The sequence below is a fragment of the Anopheles arabiensis genome, chromosome 3, assembly GCF_016920715.1.
Source record: "Anopheles arabiensis isolate DONGOLA chromosome 3, AaraD3, whole genome shotgun sequence".
Classification (NCBI taxonomy): Eukaryota; Metazoa; Arthropoda; class Insecta; order Diptera; family Culicidae; genus Anopheles; species Anopheles arabiensis.
In genome coordinates, this window is record NC_053518.1 from 41,624,027 (window position 1) to 41,643,597 (window position 19,571).

Genomic DNA, 19,571 nt, shown 5'->3' on the forward strand with positions numbered 1-19,571 from the left:
TTCAAAGCTTAGTTCATCGAGTAGAGCTTGACTGGTAGGGGATAGTCGGGTAAGCATAAGATTCAGTGTCGGAAATTTGCCGTTGATATCCCACTTAAGATTAGGTTGATTGAAGTCCCCGAACAGAATAAAAAAGTCATTCTTATATTTCTCTCTCGTTAAGTGCAATGAATTACAGAATGCATTTATGGTGTCCATGTTGGCTGATTGATCAGGAGGCAAATAAAATGATCCGATGATTAGCGAAACATTAAGAACTTTTACTCGAACCCAAAGGCATTCAATTGTAGATGTGTTTGTCGAGCACAGAGAGGAAGCATAATTTGCATTGATCGCAACGAGGACACCACCACCTCTACATTTGTTACTGTTTGCTGCAGAACGATCCGTACGGAATGTATTAAAGCGGTTGTTATCAAACAAAAGCTCAGATGGAAAGCTGTCATCTAGCCACGTTTCCGTAAGAACGATAACATCCCAGTCGGCGATTGCAGTATTAGCAAAACATTCAGAGGTTTTAGTACGTAAGCCTCTCACGTTTTGATAAAATATATTGAATGTGTTTAGTACTGGCTCCATAGGTACAGTTGAATGACTTAATGTTGGCTTAAAAAAGTCGAACCGGAGGAATTGTTTTGAGTCAGGTGAGTTTCAGGTGAGTTTGCATTTTTAAGATGATGGCTCGGTGATGGACTATGTTGTGTTGTGTGTGTTGGTGGGATCACATTTATGCAGTTGACATCATTATGCATAAAATTAGTAGTTGAGAAACTTCTGGCAGTTGAATTGTTTGAAGCAGGAAAGCAAGATACCGGGAGTGTTGGTGTGAATTGTTTCTGTGTACGTTGGTGAAATTCAAACTGGCGGTAAACAAATCCGCATGGCCAAGTTGAAGGAGAGAAAGCGAGCTCGCCAAACTCCGATGGAATGCCGATCTTAAAGGACACATACTTTAGTGAGCTTGTAACGCGACCTCTTGGTATGACACACTTCACCGAACAGTCAGTGCATTTTAACCTTCCTAGAATGAACATTTTCATATTCTCCTCAGTTACAGTGGGTGCAATCCTAGTTACAAACATCCAAACTTTTGGCTCAGGTGCAGGAATGAATTGTATGGTGTCTGTGTTGATGTGATCATTGGCAGTGCCGGTGTGAAGAATTGCTTGTGTTGGATTTATGTGTTCATTATCAGCGAGCATACGCGATTGAGAGTGTGGTAGTGAGTTCTGTTTGACGGGAGTTGGTGTTGGTGACATAGGAGTATCGGTGGATGTGTGGGATGTTTTATCGGTGAGAGAGATGGTACTCACAGTCGGAGCGATTTTCTCACGCTCTTGCGGCATCACTCTATTTGGATCCAGCTGAGATATCCTTTGATCAAGCTCACTCCGTATTGCATTTTTCAACTCATCTTTCAGTGTATTCATCAAGCACGAAATTGATGAGAGTAAATCTGATCTCGAGTCACGGCATTTCTCGCACATCCAGCAGAGACCACGATTGCGTGCCACCTCCTTAACACAAGTGGCGGCAAGTTTAATGCATTCCGGATGAAAGGCAGAATTGCACTCCGAAAAAGGAAGATTGCCAATACAAACAACCGGATCTTTGTTGATAGTAGTAGAGCAGATTGCACAGTCCATTATGAGAGAGAGTATCGATCACTTAGGTGAGCAGTGAGAGTGAACGGAGAGGACACTTATTGATGAGCTGGTGCGAATTACTCTCTGAGTGTATTAAGCAGGGTCAATAACACTGAACCGCTGTCGCCGATGAAACACAAATCACGCAGAAAATACAAATTCAGGCACGCGTTCTCGTAGAAATTCTCGTACGATGCAGGAACAAAATGCTTCAACACAGCAACACAGCAAAACTTGCGATAGGAACAGCTTCACAAACTCAAAAACGAACGATTTCAAACCAAAATCACACCAAAAACAGACAGTACACAGGAGCAACGCAGAAACACGTCCAAACGCTTCAGTGGCCAACTCTCATCCTCTATGTTCACATGCGTCTTATTGTGTTATGTTATATGTTATTGTGTAAGATTAACTTGTTAGACACGTTTTAAATTCAGACTGTACACAGAAGATTTAACAACAACTGGAGTATTGGAAAATGAATGAATACCAATTTAAATGCCCATTTTTTAGTACCACTAGTTAAAATGGCCCGGTTACAGGGCTACGCAACGTTTATTGGGACATATACGTCTTATCAACGATATAAGAATTGCACTTCAAATAATCATTTTGTTTTTGAATCCTTTGTAAAAGATTTTTTGTGTGCTAATATTATTTATAACAAACTTTGCAGTGTATAGGATTTGATAATTTTCTTTATTTAATGTACTACAAATTGAATTGTGAGTGGTGTACCGGATGGAATAATTTTTTTATCAAAATACACACTGTTTGCGATGAATTTGATCTTTCGGGTCATATGTTCCAGGTAACATCAAGTCCCGTGGTATCTTGACATACGCCTTATCTAATCCCGGGAAACTCTTCAGCATCTTGAACAGTCTGGGATGTCGGCACACGCATGTTTTCCCGCAAACACAATGCCCTAAATTTGCCTCCCAGCATGCTCCGCCGGATGCACTGCTGCAGGACCTGAACGTTGGTACCAAGCGAAACGATTGGCAATATCTGTCGAAAGTCGCCACATACCAGCATCACCTTATCACCGAACGTTCGGCGATTTCCCATAACGTCCTGCAGGGCGTGATCGAGGGCGCGAGCCTCTAGAGCAGAGGTCTCCAAACTACGGCCCGCGGGCCGCATGCGGCCCTCAAGAGCATATAATGCGGCCCACGATGACTTTGCCAGAGATAATATAAATATACGTAATGATTATGACTTTTTCAAATAAAATTGTATTTTTTACTTTTCTTAGACAAAAATCAACCTTTAGTAATACGAAACTGTACAAGTATTGTTAGTATTTTGTTATAAAAATGAGATTTAAACGTTCACCCATCAGTTAAAGGTAGTGTCAAATGGCCCTTAACATAGCTATTTTTGAAGCAATGCGGCCCGCGAGCTGAAAAGTTTAGGCCCCCTGCTCTAGAGCATTGGTCTCCAAACTAAGGCCCATGGGCCGCATGCGGCCCTCGAGAGCCTATTATTAGTTTATAGACCCCTGTTCTAGAGCATAGCAGCTGCTCATGGATGTCTCGTTCCATAAGATCAGTGATGCCTTTTGCATCAATTCAGCCAGTGCTGACCATACATGGATGTTACAGGAACTGTTAGCGTCCAGGTATAGCGATAGCTTGAATGAAGAGTGAAGCGTACGTCCCCCGGTCAGTAGCAGAGCAGCAATTCCATTTGGAGCCACTGCGATTACAATTTTTGATTGGCATCCCGTGTACGCAATAATAGTTTCGAACAGAAACGGCTTCCCGGTGCTACCAGGTCCATCAAAGAAAAAGTTATGTCCATGTGTCTTCTCTCGGCTGGTCTGTTCTGTTAATTTAAACTATCCACTGCTGCGATAGTTACATCGTAATTTATTATTCGTTGTTCAAACGATTCACGTATACTAATATGTTGTCCAGCACACCGATAGCATAAGAGTGCTCCGCGTCCATCAGGGAAAATATTTCGTTAACAGATAAGGCGCATTGTAGCAGGTCTGGTCCGATCTGCATAAAGTCAGTTTCCTGCGGCATACTCGGAAACATCGTCAGCGTCTTCTGAGGCGCTATTTCGCTCAGGTGCTCATCAATGAGTCGCAGCACTTTGAAGCGCTTGACAGCTCGCAGCAGCCGATTCTGCTCGGAGTGTGTACGGTGCACCGGCTCTGATTTCGCCGGTAAAAGTCTTCAGAACGACGTTTGCGTCCTACAATAAAAGAGGATTCTGGGACATTCCCTCCGACAATACAGTGAACCCTCTCTTATTTGACACCTCTCCAATTTGAGAAACCTCTCTTATTTGAACATTTTGCACAGTCCCTTGATTTCCAGTACATTTTTGTTCCTCTAATTTGGAAAACCTCTGAAATCTGTGTCCCTCTTATTTGTGTATGGTGTTGCCATGGTTATTGAATGATTTATGCTCAAATTGGCAATCCTGTTCGCTGTTTCCTATAGCAACAGTTAAGGCTGCATACTAAATGATCTGTCTCTTTCTATTTTGGATGGACCTTTCATTCACTTTCCACCTCTGTAATTTGAAAACCCCTCTTATTCGACAGTCCCATCGCCTCTCAAATAAGAGAGGGTTCACTGTATAAGGGAAAATAGGTGACGCAGATGTTGAGCATTCCAAATGAAACTGCTTCTTGTAGGGTCCTGGACATTTTGGTGTCGTCCTGCAAAAATCCAGACATCAACAGTACACCATGCGGTCAATAACAATATCAGTCTGGCAGCGGTGTGTGATCCACTGGTTACCCGTACCAACATACCATGGAAGCTGCTGCAATTAATTTTTTGCTTACTTGTACTTATTTAATTTTTAAACTATTTGAATCACTTCATAAATATTACACAACATATTATTATTCGTATGTTTGTTTGAGGTAAACATGGTTGTCGTTTTTCGTGCAACGCCTACATCGGTGAATCGCTATATCGCTGTAAAGTGTGCAAGAAAACCAACACGGTACAAAAATCATCCAAGCTATCCGCACCTACCATCAACTCACTAACCAACTTCGTCTCACTATAGGAGTGAAAAAATAACGCTCTATAGTGAGAGATTGAAAATGAGAACCTTTTTGTAAAATTTGTTATAGGATTTGTGTATTTAGTGTATTTGTATGTATGTTGGACAGTCCACTGTTCGGAAGTAGGAATATCGTTAGTTATATGTTATTTAGCGAAGATAAAGAACTATAATCATCTCTAATATGTTCCAGATTAATTCAATGCATATTTATAACTAACTATCGGAGAACTTTACAAAGAGAAAAAAGTTGCTGTGCACATTTCTTAAATGAATAATTTGTTAAGCTTTTAAGTACTGATATATTCATTCAAATTTGTGCAGAGCACAAACAGAGACATAAAAAGTGAAGTCAGGAGTCACCTATACACCCCTTCTTCCTATTTGGCGCAGTTCTACGCGTGGCAAAAACGGTAAATAAAGGGCTTAAACCCATGTGGGCATGTTGTCAACCGGAAACAGCTAACATTTTTTTTTAGTTTAGGACTAATTTGAACGAATCATTCTAATTTTAACAAATATGTATCACCAATTTAAAAACACACAATTATGTATGATCTAGTGTTTAAATTCTGTTTTTTTAACAGATTTGAGAAATATGAAACATGAACTTTTCTGCACAAAGTTTTTCAGCAATTTACGTATTTTATGATAAGTTATCCATAAATATTGAAACAAATTTATTTTGTTTCCTAGCTGCAGACTTTGCAATACTCTACTGCTATCATATTTGTAAAATTAAAACAATTATCCCGATTAAATTTCCATCTACCAGATCCCAAAATATTTCCTATGGCCCAAAACCATCACCATCATACTCGTTTTACTACAAAGGAACGAAAATTAAGAGCAAACATGACTGTGATTGTAAATTATCTTTTATCGCTCATAATGATTATTAAATTAATAACGTCTCCAAACAAGATGTCAACATTCCAACCTTGGGTGCTTCATTCCGTTTTCATTCCCGATTTTTTTTTCTTTTGCACTTCTATCAAAAAACAGCAAACATATTTTTAGCACGCTCCATACGACGTCTCATTTAAATCGACCGCTTTTTAAAACACACCAACATTATTCATCCAGCTCGAAACGAACGCCCCACAAATGTGTTGTGTCTTGATTTTGGCGGCCCCATCATAGGCTAGGTCTGCGGTACGACAAAACCGCAACAAAAACAGCTCCGAGCAGCTGCCGTTGTTCACAGACACTTAATCAAAATCCATCCAATTGACACATGGGGAAGAATACGCAGATTCTTTGTACGAGCAAGAAAAAAAAAGAAGTCAACAACCGACGAACGGTTTCATCCATTCATCAACAATCGTCACCAATTGGGGTGGTGCGGGAGACCCCCGAGACCGTTTCTTTATTGGTGGTGATGGCGAAGTGAAGGTTTACTTTGGCAAATGAAAAATGAGTGTCTATGTTTGCGAGACGGTTTCCCCTCCCCTAGAGGGATTAATGGAGCTTGTGAAGCATCCTCTCGAAAAGACTGGGTAAATAAAAGGCCTTCCAGTCTCTACAGCTGCACTTGAAAAACACAGACCCTCCGGGTACGGTTACGAAAGGCCCATCTAAGCATCACAAATCATTTCCTAGAACGGTGAAAGAAAAAGCTCGGATTATCCGATTATCGTGATTCTTTATTCTAACTCAACAACAACCCGACGTCTACACGCCTGCAAGAAGCCATTCCCCCGGAAAGGATTCAATCCACGATCTACGGAGTGATTAAGATCGCCAGGACGTCGTTTGGTACGCCACCGGTTTTGCCTCACAAATATGTTCCAACAGGCTTTCTCACTACGCCGCAAGTGATGAAAAGGTGAAAAGCCTCCGCTCGGAATAGAACGGCACGGTGTACTATCTTTATCACTCCCAAAGGCGACATTATACTGTAGTCTGTATTCCCACTCCCAAGAGGCCAAGAAAGCAAAAATCCACAAAGCTAAAAATAAGCCTCCACGCACAAAAGAAATTCCGGACCGGAGCGTTTACATATTCCTGTAACCGACGCTTTAATCGTACGCTCCTCTTCACAAACGCCCAATATCACCGATCACAGCTGAACGGGTGCGATATTTTCCCACGAAACAAACAACATGCACCGAACGCGTTGGTACATTTGTGCTGGATTTTTCCACACTTCCTGTTGCGTCTGTTGCGCAAACGTAACGAAAAAGGTTTTCGGCATCGACAAAAATGGTGAAATATATTCGAGCATTGCGAGCCACAGCGAACAATGCTGTAGAGAGGACTTTAACCACCTGTTGAAAATGGTCGGGCCAAGGTTTAGAAGGGCCCTGTGTCGAATGGCGTAACAAAGCCATATGTTTGTTTTTATTCACACTCTACAGGTCAGGCGGGTCTTTGATTTTTCGTCTTTGAAGAGCTTGGATAAAAGAAACGGTCATAGCTTTAATTGTTTTTATTTTTCCTGTGCCGTTTTTGTGCTACTTATTCGTGATTTTTATCTTTCAAAGAATAACGAGTGCAGATAGAAAACAACTTAAACAAAAAAGGTAAGCGATGAATGCAAAATAGAAGCTGACACGCGATGGATTTTCTCTAATCTAGGCACGTCGAGCAGGCAGCCCAACCAACTGCAACACAAAAAGTCGCCTTTGAAGAAAGAAACTAGAGATGAAAAATCCGTACAAAAAAGCGCTCGCTGTAGCCGTCCTGTCGGATGCGGCTTCAGATGCTTGCGACTTATAACTTGTGGCTCACACGCACTGTGCACATGTATGGCGTGGCATGTAGTGGGGCTGTAGTGGGAGGGAAGGAAAAAACCACAAACAAATGAGAAACCCAGCCTCCCACGAGAGATGGCGATTTCCCGGGGATCACTTCAGAAACAACAAACGAACGCACACCGCACCGACGAATCGTCGGGGCCAACTTTCATTCGCCGAATGAGGGATCGTCTTCTTGTTTTACTACCACAGAAGCCTCTCTTCCCAGCAAGGTTTGATATGGAGAGAAAAAATGCAAAAAACGAGTGGAAGTATCATGGCCGGGAGATTAAATGCTTATGGAAAGGCTTTCCCAGTTGGCATGCCATTTACTTTAGCCTTCGCCTCTGTCCCCGAGGATATCAAGCGTCAGTACCGAATACCTGGCAGTATCCGAATGTGATCGTTTGTAAGCCACTTTTCAGTCCTAGTGTGCGATATGGTGCGTTCATGGCTGTGTGTGTGTATGTGTGGTTGAAGTATTTTTTCACTCACTCCCAGCATCATGCATAACGTAAAAATGGGCAAAAATACCCCGGGACAGGGAAGCTTCTGCAGACCAATAGCCTAGATACTTTCGATGACCTAGGAACGGTAGGACTAGTGAAAATGGAACGAGCGCACGGCATGACATCCAAGGGTAAAGAATGATCCTTATTAAGTGGGGTAAGCTACGCAGTGCGCTGTGAAAGTCATTTTCCCTTTTTAGTTGGACTATATTTGCGTAGTGCATGTGTGTCATGGGTGAAAAGGAAAATTGTGTAGTGAAGGCTACTGTGAAGGTTTTATTTTTACCCAAGGTTTGAAGAATGTTTCTCGATAATATTAAGGATTTTTGATTACAAAACATGTCATAGTTGCTGCTATATCTGCTTGTTCTTTAACCAAGTAATTAGCATTGTATTACCGTATAAATTATTCCATCATACTAGATTTCTACAAGGAATGTGAAGTGTCTCGAAATTTGCGAAAAAAAATGTTACATTTAAAGATGGATGTTTCTAAGAGAAACACATTTTAGCATGTATAACGATTGGGGTCGTTGGGATAAAAACAAGATCAGATGAAGAGATAAGAGGTAGTATTTCGTTTGAAAAATAGTAATGAGGAAAAAATAGAGCAATTCCATGATATGTAATGTAAAGTATAAAAATTGAGGAAAAAATGAGGACAAATAGATTACTAAAATTTTGTAAAACTAAAGAATAATACCTTACTCTTAAACTATTGAATAATTCATAAGGGAGGTCGTTACACTCGGATAAGATAATTATACACGCTAAAATATTTTAAAATGGGCCTCTTCCACTTTTAAGATCATTTATAAAGACAGACTACGAGACCACCTGGTCTACATACACTTTGAATTTAGATTCTACTATCTAAACATTTTTTCGAGCACCTACTTAAATCTAATTCTAGCTAAAGGCTAAAATAATCTAGGCTGATAATCGAAAAATAGTTTTGTGTGTGGTTTTGTAAGGAGTGTTGACATGAGTTCAGCTGCCAACTGTCAAACTCCATATAATAAAGCTGGTTAGTATCGTGAAAGGCCCCAATATTACTTTGCATTTGGTGATTTAAAAAGAACTCAAATAAATAAATCAAAAATGTTTTGATCTCATCATAAAACATAAAATGAGTTTTTTAAAGCTTTACTGTCGCAACTTGTTGTAATAAACTTAAACTTGATAATCTTGATGAAATCCTTATCAAGATCCGGAGCATGGCATCCTAAGCTAGAGTTTCAAGTCTACCTCTTTTCAGCAAGAATTCAGAATTAACCTTAGAAAAAAGTAATATTAATTAATTAAAAGCAATGGTATAATGTAATTGGCCATTGAAGAGGCACTATGAAAAAGAAAATCACGTGATACTAGATACATCGATGGTGATCAATCAGCTAGTTACGAGGCTGAAAAATCTAAGCAATGTTAAATATTTCGCTATCGATTTAATGATGATGAACCGAAAGCATAATCATTCAACAACAATACAAATATAAATAAGCTATCGGTCTGACTTTAAAATCGTACAAAACTTTACAATGATGAAGCATCCTCCTTAAAAATTGCAAGCACAATCTAAAAACTTCATAAAGTGACACAACCCCAACATATACGCAAATGAAAAATCTGTTGACAATATAGAAGCTATATCAGTGTATCATCGTAAGTCCGAAGGCATTCAAGGAAAGCAGCGAGCAACGAGACCGATGAGAGCATAACAAAACAGTCGTCCCAAACCCACACAACGTTCTCTAGTGCTGCTTCAACCCGGTAGAGATGCCAACGGAGCCAACACTATTGCCGGCGGATAGATCATCCCAGCTAGGACACTTTTAGGGCCAGCGGCAAACACATTCCACATACCATCCCACCGTCCGTTTTGCAGCTTCTTTGCAGCATCCCCAACAAAGCCACCGTGATGCGAACGGTGCACGAAAACTTTATTATCTGCGAATGGTCTTTTGCCATGGGTGGCCATTGTTGGCCTGCACGGAAAAGCCTACGTGCGGATGTGAGCTTCCCTCCATAGTTGAGATGGTAACAGACAGTGCTTAGGAACGGGGATGGCTTTTTTTCTAGTACACAGGTTGAAAGGTGAATGTACACGCTAAGAGTGCTTACAGATCACGGGAAGGAAATAAAATAGGGCAGGGTGGTTGTGGCCGGAAAATATGCTGAGTGTTTGGATGGTCGAACGAAAAGCGAAAAAAACCTCGCCCCTAAAAGCAGGGAGTAGAATATCCAGCCGGATCGAGTAAATCGATCGGTTAATGGAGCTGGAAGCGGCTTAAAGGCTTTCGATGCGCAATAGGACGACACTGTGAGAAGGGAGATTGAATAATTCATGATGGGTTGATTTTAAAGGCGTTGTTGAAAAAAAGTGAGCAAAACTGTTGGTGTTATTGTGAGCGCCGTTAAGATGTTTATCGAATCTGAATCGGGTGGTTGAATTATGTAAATATGGGCTTAACTGAGCATGTAAACCAAATTTAATCTCGGATAATCGAACCCAGACAAAATGTTTACCATTATCTGCCTTCCATGAGCAACAGATAGGAACATACGAAAACAATAACGAGCTTTCTACTCTAAGCACCAAATGGGCCAATTTTGGTTTATATGAAAGGAAAGGGTCCTTTTGTTTATTTTACAATAGAGAGGTTTCGTGGCAATAAATGAGAGTAAAACATAATAACCACATGTGTTGAAATACTTAACCCCCAATAAGATACCAATTTACCACTCCAACAAATTCTTGAACCTTTTCTGAGGCCCCTTATGAATATCCACAGAACAAAGGACACAAAAAACGCATTTACCAAATTACTACTCACACCAACAAGCCGCCAAGCTATTATGTTTCATCCCCGCATTTGTGCTTTAATATTAAGATTATTATGTTGCTTCAAAGAAGATGTCATGCTGTGGTAGAAACGTTGCATGCTGCTGTCACTGAAATGGGAGCTCAAACAGGTGTCCGACACTAGCGGCACGCTGCCACGCAAGATGCCAACATTTGGCATTGGACATTTCAACAGTCAACCATTGCCGCCAAACAATGTGTGTGTGTGTGTGTATGTGAGTATGTACGTCTGTGGGGCAATGTTCTAGCGACCACGAGCAAGAAACGAAACACCAACCACACCAGCACCAAACACGCGGTGTAGCTTCTTCACCGCACGAAACGTCAATTTGCTGTCATGTTAGCAAAATAGCAAAATGCTTTCGCGCCAGACTTTTTTTTAGCGTGCATGTGTGCGTGTGCAAGTGACTGTAGATATGTGAGCAGGACTCGTGCGGTGAGGGGCAAAGAGAGAAGCAAAATTCGCGAAATGAAGTTTTTTCACGTTTTGACCTCCCCAGGGCATCCGCTTCTGACAGAGTCCCCTGGCACCCTGCGTCACAAAGTGGCACAAAACGACGCGGGTGAGCTCGGACACCAGTGGACGAGAGTGCCGCGGTATTTCGGCTAATGTTTCGGTCCGACAGCCGTCATTTACTTAAATTGAGTCAATTGTGCAACCGACGGAAAACGTAGAAATGTGTCGAGCTTGTTTTTTTTTTTCGTCTTCGTGCCTCGGCCAGCTTGTGTGCGTCTTGTGAGATGCTGTGGACAAGCACACATAGAAAGGACACAAATAATGAAAACGCTTTCAACAGCAAAAAACGACTCAAAAAGCCGGTACGTATCCTTGCAAGCGCCTCGGTGTATCAGTACAATTGGGTGTCTCAATGTTGATTATCAGTCTCGGGGTGCTGTTTTCGGGGTGTGCCACTTCACAAATCAATACGTTGCGTCTGGCACGGAGGGGCATTTTACGGCAACACAATGGAGTGATTGGTATTCAGCAGCAGCAGGAAACACTCGAGCAGAACTCATCAGAGGATAGTTTGACAGTTGGCACAGCACCACATCCTTTTCGATCTGTTGCTTTGGAGCCGGATGAAATGGACAGTATGGTCGAGTTTCGGTTGCTTTCTATTCCATTCGAAAGTGGTAAATGAGGGTTGTGTATAACATTTTGAAATTCAGCAATTTTAAATTGAAGATCATGGGTAGCGAAAAGTAATGTTACAAATTTTTGGAATAAGATAGTTTTATAACCATTTTTGGATGGTTTTAGTTTGAACCATGCTGGGCGTAGTTTAACTTTCCTTAGTAATATTGAAAAAATAAAAATACAGAATGAGGATTTAATAGAAGACTGGTGAAGTTCACAGGTTTGTGAATTTTTGAATTTGTAGCAAGCAAATTTTTTGCTACATGAAATATTCATTCCACAAAAACAGTACAAGAAACCCATAAAAATGTGCTCCTTTCGATAAAATTGCTACACAAAACTGGCAAATATTCCCCACAACACTTCCGCCCCAAAAGCGCTTTCACTCACAACATCGCACCCCTGGAGAGTTACGAAATGGTGAGATTTTCGCATGAATGAATTATGCAACACTTATTCCATCCACCAACCTGCCAACCAGGCGCAACGCTTAACTCCTTCCCGCATCCTTCCATTACCCGGAAAAAAAGCAACCGAGGCCGAAAATACTTTCATCGCCTACCAAAGCAAAACATCCGAATCCTACCTATCTACCACCATTCCCCCAGAGGGGACTTATCCACGCTCTATCGGAAAAGCAGCAAACCACCAGAAAACGGCCTGGGTACGCTGTACAGCAGTGTGTTTCGCCGACGATAAAGCTCGACAGCAAATTGAAGCATGAAGCGTGTGCCAATCGCTCGTCGCCTTTCCTGATCGACTGACGAAATCGAAAACAACTAGACAAAGTACTGGCAGGACACCTCGGGAAAGGCCTGGCGTGCATTCGACGGCCCCTGTACTGAGGTCGTTGATGAAATTTAGATTACGAGATTACGGCCAAGATCCGATTACCACGGCAGCAGAGGGACGTACGTACCGAAAGCCCACCCACCGAAGCGATGATGGATTAATGAACTTACACGCCAAACGGAGGCTGAGCGCGTGCTCCACAGGAAACAAACCGAGGGCACTCTCCCGCATCAGAGAAAACCTAACCAACCCTAAACCGTTTTCGGAAGACACAGCTCGTACCGCGATCAGGCACAATTTTGCGGCTGGAAATGAGCCGGAACATGGGCTGCTGTGGCCGGCTTTCTAGCGACGCCTAAAGGCATACGCGTAGGCCGCTGCTGGTGCTGTCCTGCTAAATGGGAAATTCAAAGATGGCTAGCCATTGTTGGCGTAAAATTGAGTGTTGCCACTCGAGGCTGTGTCACGGCTTTTGAATTGCACCGTCGATTGGACACGCAAAGTGCCGCACGGACTGGGCTTGGTAGCACGGACTGGAAGACATTTTTCTTTAATGCTCTTTGTTGGAGGGCTTTTTGCTTCTGTGGGCTGTTTTGCTTCTGCTGGGAGTACAAATTGTGTATTTATTGATGGGAAATTTTACACTGACAGCCTTTTTCCGAGGGAATTGAATTGAGTTATCAATAATGATGCGTACGTAATTGAGTGCTTATGGCTAATGCAGGCTAAAAGGGGGGTAAATATACCGCAAATTTGGTGTTTATTCAAATTGCTCAACACCATTTCACTTTAATTTAAGTACATTTAACACCCTCAAAGGAAACTCTTTTATTTTTTTTAATGAAATTTAAGTTCCTTTACAGAACGTTATTTTGCAAACATTCAAATCAACGATTGAAGACATTGCATCTTTTTATCTTTTATTCTTAACACTTATTAAAGAGTTTTATCAAGATAGTATAAAAACACATAAACATAAATTAGAAAATATAAATTACATCAAGATCGTTCTTTCCAGTTACAAAAACACAGTTTTATAGACTTTTTAGCTTTAAATCTATAGACCGAATCTAAATATTTCATTTTGCATACATTTTTTACAGTTTTCTCAATTCTATAACCGAACCCAGCGTCATGCTCTCAGATAAACTCGATTACCCTTCCAAGGGCGAGATTGATTTCATTCGTTTGTGTCATGCTTTTTTTTTCTTCGCTGCTGCGCTTCTTATCAAGCAAGCGCTTCTTTTCTTGTTTATCTCGAACCACTTCCATCCGAGGAAAGAACCCCTTCCGGATTGATGTTTATGCAACGGAGGTTCACAGTAAGCAACACCAACATAAAAAAAAACTAATTCGATTTTCCCCCAAAAACCACTTTCAACTTCTCTCTCATCTCCAAATTCCACCACTGCTTGGAGCTGACCCATGAAAATTGTTTGGTTTGTTTGGTGGTAATTTGTACCAGCTCGGCAACGTAACCAAATTACAGCGGTAGTGAAACTTCTGCACCACTTCTTCACACCTTCAATCTTAGTTGCTTTTCAAAGCAACAGCAAATAACAAAATAAGGGCAATCGGTTTGATAGAAGGGGAAAGTTCTGCCTCAACGATAGAACATGTTTGTACTGACACTTTCAGGAAAAATTGTGATTACTGATCCCGTCCACGTACGGGATGTGACATTACCATTCGGGGACCAAATCATGTGCCAGCGGCCACCGATAGTTGCTCCAAAGCGAGCACGAGCGATATATGCGCTTGACAAGATAGTGAAGCTCAATTATTATTGGCCAAGCAATGGTGGTACCGTCCTGGCAAAATACCTTCGCATGCCGGAAATTGCTCGTAGACGGGCGTACCTCAGCATCTTAGCAGATCGCTGCGTCTTGTGCGTCGTCGATAACAACACGTGCAGATACATACTTCCTGGCTGATTCATTGCAAAGAGCGATCAATGAAGGGAAGGAACTACAAAAATTAGATTCAATTCAGCGAGCGTACTCTTATCAGAAGATAAGGAGTGACGTCTTTTGGAAGGTGTGTCTAACAAAAGCAGGTGCTAAATTTGGTGTCTTCGTTGAAATTTTTATTTGCATGAAACCATAAAAAATTAAATGCGGTTTAATCTTTATTAAGTTGCTTACACGTGTGTTCTTTGAGATTTATATTAATTCAAAATTATCAAATTGAACTTCATACTGGCGTTAGGAGGAAACTATTGGACCGGAAGAACATTATAGGAGAAGGGATTAAATAACTTGGACAATTAAAAAGTATAACAACCATTTTTAATTGCAGTTGAGCTTAGTTATCAATCATAAGAAATGCTTTAAAGAAGTGTGTAATTTATATATTTTTATTTATTTAAAGTTAAATAACATAAACTTTTCTAATTTTGTGCTTTGCTTAGCAGCTGGAGTATGCATGAAACCTACAACACAGTGCTTACAACTCAAATGTATTATTGAACGTAATTGAGTAGAAATTATATTATATGATTGTTCTGCATAAACAACTTTTAATTTAGAACATCATTTTATTAATATAGTGTGACATAATACAGCTTAATATGCTATGATTTACCATAGGTTTTTAACTAGAGAATGCTAGAAAAATAGTACAAATCCAAGGTACACGAACTTTCAATCAGATTCATAACCAGTTCTTTTATTCAATATTGAATATTTCAAAAGTTCTTTAAAACCCTTCAAATCACAAAATAAAAATATTTTATTTATAACACAATTCATATCAAGACTTTTGAAAAAATGTCATTCTTCAATTTTGTATTCCATTTCTTTTCAACCACCTCTTCTATTTTAAATAGAAAAATGTACAATTTGTTTCAAAATATTAATAAAAAGTTTACACCACATTAATACAAAGGACATCCTCAATTTTTTATGATTTTTTAAATCCATCATTTCCATGAACAGCCCTTGAACTGAAAAAAAAACACTTCTACCAAACACTTCATTCCCCAATATAAATGCACTTTGAGTTGTACCATTTACATGAATGTGCAATAAATTTCATTTCGTTGCAAAGATGACGATGACAAAAAACAGACCAGCAGCAATTACATGCAAAGAGCAGAACCGTGGTGCAAAAATAACACCATCAGGTGTGTCGATGGTAGATGCAACTCTACCGATATCGAGTGCGCATATCAGATCGGAGATGCATTTGGGAAATAAATTGACCGTAATTGAGGACCGTTCGCATTGCACATCGCTAGCAACGGCCATCTGCAGCTCACTTTATTTGCCGTGGTATGTAATTTTACGAGCTATATTGATTTTTGCAATGCATTTTTATCTTCAAATACAACCTTTTCCGATCTGCTTGCAATCTCAGATATTCAATCGCACACACAAAAAATATCATTTTAATTGTTATTTTGCAAACAATTTACGCAAATCTTGATAGCACACTTCAAATGATTACCAGAAGCATGAATATTCATTTCAAATCACCCTGGTTAAACAGTTTCTCACAATCGACTGTATACTTGAGTGCAGGAGTCAATCAAAACAGGCTGCAATTAAAATCCACCCTCAATGGCGAATGATAAGAGGAGAAAAAACAGCAGCAGCAGCAGCAGCAGCTCAGGGCAGTAGAGTTAAACTGTTCCACAATTACTAGAAATGGAGGAAGTAGAGATGAGTGCTTACAACACAATATTTACTCAAACCTTGTACAATTTCCTGCTAGTGCACTTTAACTGTTTGTACCAAACATGGTTGCCGCACTTCGTTCGCCCCCAGCCTAATGCAATCTCTTCCTTTAAACTCAGCCGTTTACACTTCTCATCAATAGACAGTTCCATTTCACATTCCAGCAAACACAAGACAAGAATCGGCACATGGAAAGAAAGACACAATCCCCAGTGGAATGGCCAACCATGTGCACACTGCCATACACAGGGAAGGTCTCCCCCTTTTTCCCACCCAAAGCTTGTTGCAAACGTTCCGTTTTCTTTGATGCCCGCACATGCTTATCGCATTCAAATGAGCCTAATTTAATTAAACGTATAATTTTCACCATATTACACACCCCCGTAGGAGTGCGTGAGATGATCTGCACCTACCTTGAATTCGACTGCCTGTCTGAAGTACGCAGACGATTGCCCCCTTTTGCCACCACAGAAACACAGCTAATGCCGACTCCCCGTAGCCGTTTTTTTCCCTCCCCCGAGGGCGTGTTAATTGATGGCTTTGGATGCTTTCTGTTTCTCGTTTTTTGTTGTTGTTTTGTTTGGACCTTCTTCTTCTTTTCACACACTACTGCACTGAGATGCTGGAACGACGGTAGCTTTACCTGCAGCTGCAACTCCCTCATTAACTAGGGGATGTGTTTTTCCACCTCCCCTCAGCATGCACAACGACTGATTGCACTTGTCGCCCTGAGATGCACGATTCCTCACTGTTCACCGGTAGCTAAGCAGCGTGATCCAATTCACCCTCCACCTCACTCCCGGCACAGATAAATCGCTCTATTTCACTTCCCTTTTCGGGTGGGTTTCAATTACACCGCCAAACGCTCGATCACACGGGCACACTTGCATTGCATTCATTTTTATTCGGACGGTAATTTGTGTACACTGCTCGGAAAGTAGCGTAAACTTTTCACCCACCTCTTTCCTAGACCGCGGCTGTTTGTTTATGCTCCTTTCCCTACGGGTTCTATTTCAGACTCCACCTGGAAGCTGCAGCAAAAAGAGGATCAACCCAAACCGCAGGTGTACGACAGCCCTTGCCAATTAATTACATCGGTATGCACCGCACCGAGATCGTGTCCAGTAGCAGCCCCAACCCCACTAACATCGAGCTGGGGTGGTGAGAGCGTTAGACACACTTCCTATGTTGTCTATGGCGCTTCGCAACCCGTTCAATCACCGAACCGTCGTCGTGTGCCTCCGGCGCCCCGGTCAGTGCTTACACACGGAGCTCACCCACCTTGTCGCTTTGCTAAAACCTTGCTGTTGTAAAAAGGAAGACAGGAAGATAATGAAGAAAGCAGGCCAAACAAGCAGTGCTCAGCTGCACTGCCAATGGGCGAGGAGAAAGAAAAGTGCATCACCATTGCATCACACCGTCGTCGGGCGGTTGTGAACGCAAATATTACACGCCTCACAGTGAACACGCGCTTGATGACTCACCCCTGTCAAATAAGCCCCCCACCCCTATCCCCATGCTCCATCCCGTTCGATGCGGCTGCCGACGACACTTTCCGGTCGTACGGGACGCACACACTATATGCCGCCCGCTTGTCCCTGTCAGCATGCATCAAATCTGCATGCCTAATGATGCGACAGTGTGGCGGGGCAAGGAATTAATTTTATATCCAACGCCCCAAGCACGCCAGCAAAACGGGGCATTCCACCGTGAGTTTGTGTGTGCATGTGTGCGTTGCTGCATTCATTCACTGGGGGGTTTATTCCAGCTGATTATCTGCCCTCGCACACACCAACTCGCCACCCAACGGTCAATGCAAAGAGTGCAGCTTTGGAGAGCTTTTATTTAATCACGGAACGGATCGAACGATTAGGGTGATCTTCAGCTGATGAGCGTAATTAGTATGACATTTTGGGGGGAGATGACGAGAATGACCATGGGGAAGGAGGTTCAATATCACTGATGCATAAATTGTGTCTCATAAAAATGCATCACCAATGGGAGATGGCTTTGGAGTTTGTCTGCCAGCCCCACAGCCTCTTGCAAAGAGTGGTTGCGATCGTTATGAGCGTCTCGACCTCCCAGATGGTGCACAGACAATCTAAGGAAACACACCCTAACTGCATTAAGCACTCGCTCACGCACTTACTGTAAACCGTACACACATACAAAATCTCTTTCTCACTCTCTCCTTCGTACACACATTCACCAAAAAATCACATACACACATCCACCAGACACGCTTAAGTATTCTGCTCACTTATACGTTGGGATTGTCGGCCCCACCCCGCCACCCCTCGGAATCTGGGTGACAATTACACTTTCGATCAATTTGCATTCTAACGCACTCCATTATCACGTCACACACACAGTGCGTCACAGTGACTGGGATATATTTATGCACCCTTAATGCACCTCTTAAACGACGAAGAGTTTAAAAAGCTTCTTCTCGAAACATTGAATTATTTTACAACATTTTCACATACGAAAGTGGGAAAAATGTATTAAAAAAAAACAAGAAATCCATAAAGGTCACAAGTTACGCTTTCATAATTCACACTCCACTGATATCGCTGAGAGCTTGCCCAGCGGAAACTTAGATCACAACGGAACACAAAACAAATGCGATAGAGACTACACTCCCCCGGGGCAAGGGGAAAATAATACCGTACAGACCCGCGAGCTACGGCACCAGAGAAGGGTTTTGGTGTTAATTCAATTTAAAACAGTCCAACGTCTTGCGCGTTTGCCCGCGTTCACTGTTGGCGCGTGTTGCCCCTTTCCAAGACGCGGCAAAGGAAACTTTCTTCTGCTATCTAAAATAAATACGCACACACGCGCAGTTACAACAACACCCATCCAAGAACTCACATTGTTTAATGAACAATTACATCTAATTTGAATCTTTCACTACACTCACAACGCACTTCTCCCTTCTAAGGGGCTGGCTTTAAAGAACAAAACAAAAAATCACGCCGTTTATCTTGCTCAGCTTCTGACCGAGCAATGCCGTTACACACGTTGTTAGCGCGCGCCAACAGTCCGGTGCAGTGTGCGTACGCACCAGATGACGGGGGAAAACTGAGCGCGAGCACGATGCTTGATGCTTTTCCAAAGTCGGCAGGGTTTGGCTACGGTCTGGCTCTGAGCTTGCCCCTTCAGGGTGTAT

General features: G+C 41.8%; 1 protein-coding gene across 10 annotated transcripts in view; it reads right to left on the minus strand.

Annotated features, from left to right (window-relative positions):
* LOC120901810 (calcitonin gene-related peptide type 1 receptor) overlaps positions 1–19,571 on the minus strand; it is an 80,783-nt gene extending 61,212 nt beyond the window's left edge. For 4 of the 10 annotated variants that reach the window (XM_040310090.1, XM_040310092.1, XM_040310091.1 and 1 more), the window contains exons 1-2: positions 19,274–19,570; positions 16,816–17,706 (exon numbers count right to left, since the gene is read on the minus strand). The gene's annotated coding sequence lies outside the window, so the exon portion shown is untranslated. Of the gene's footprint in view, positions 1–16,815; positions 17,707–19,273 lie in introns of all 10 variants that reach the window. The other 6 variants (XM_040310083.1, XM_040310087.1, XM_040310089.1 and 3 more) reach the window with 4 other exon arrangements.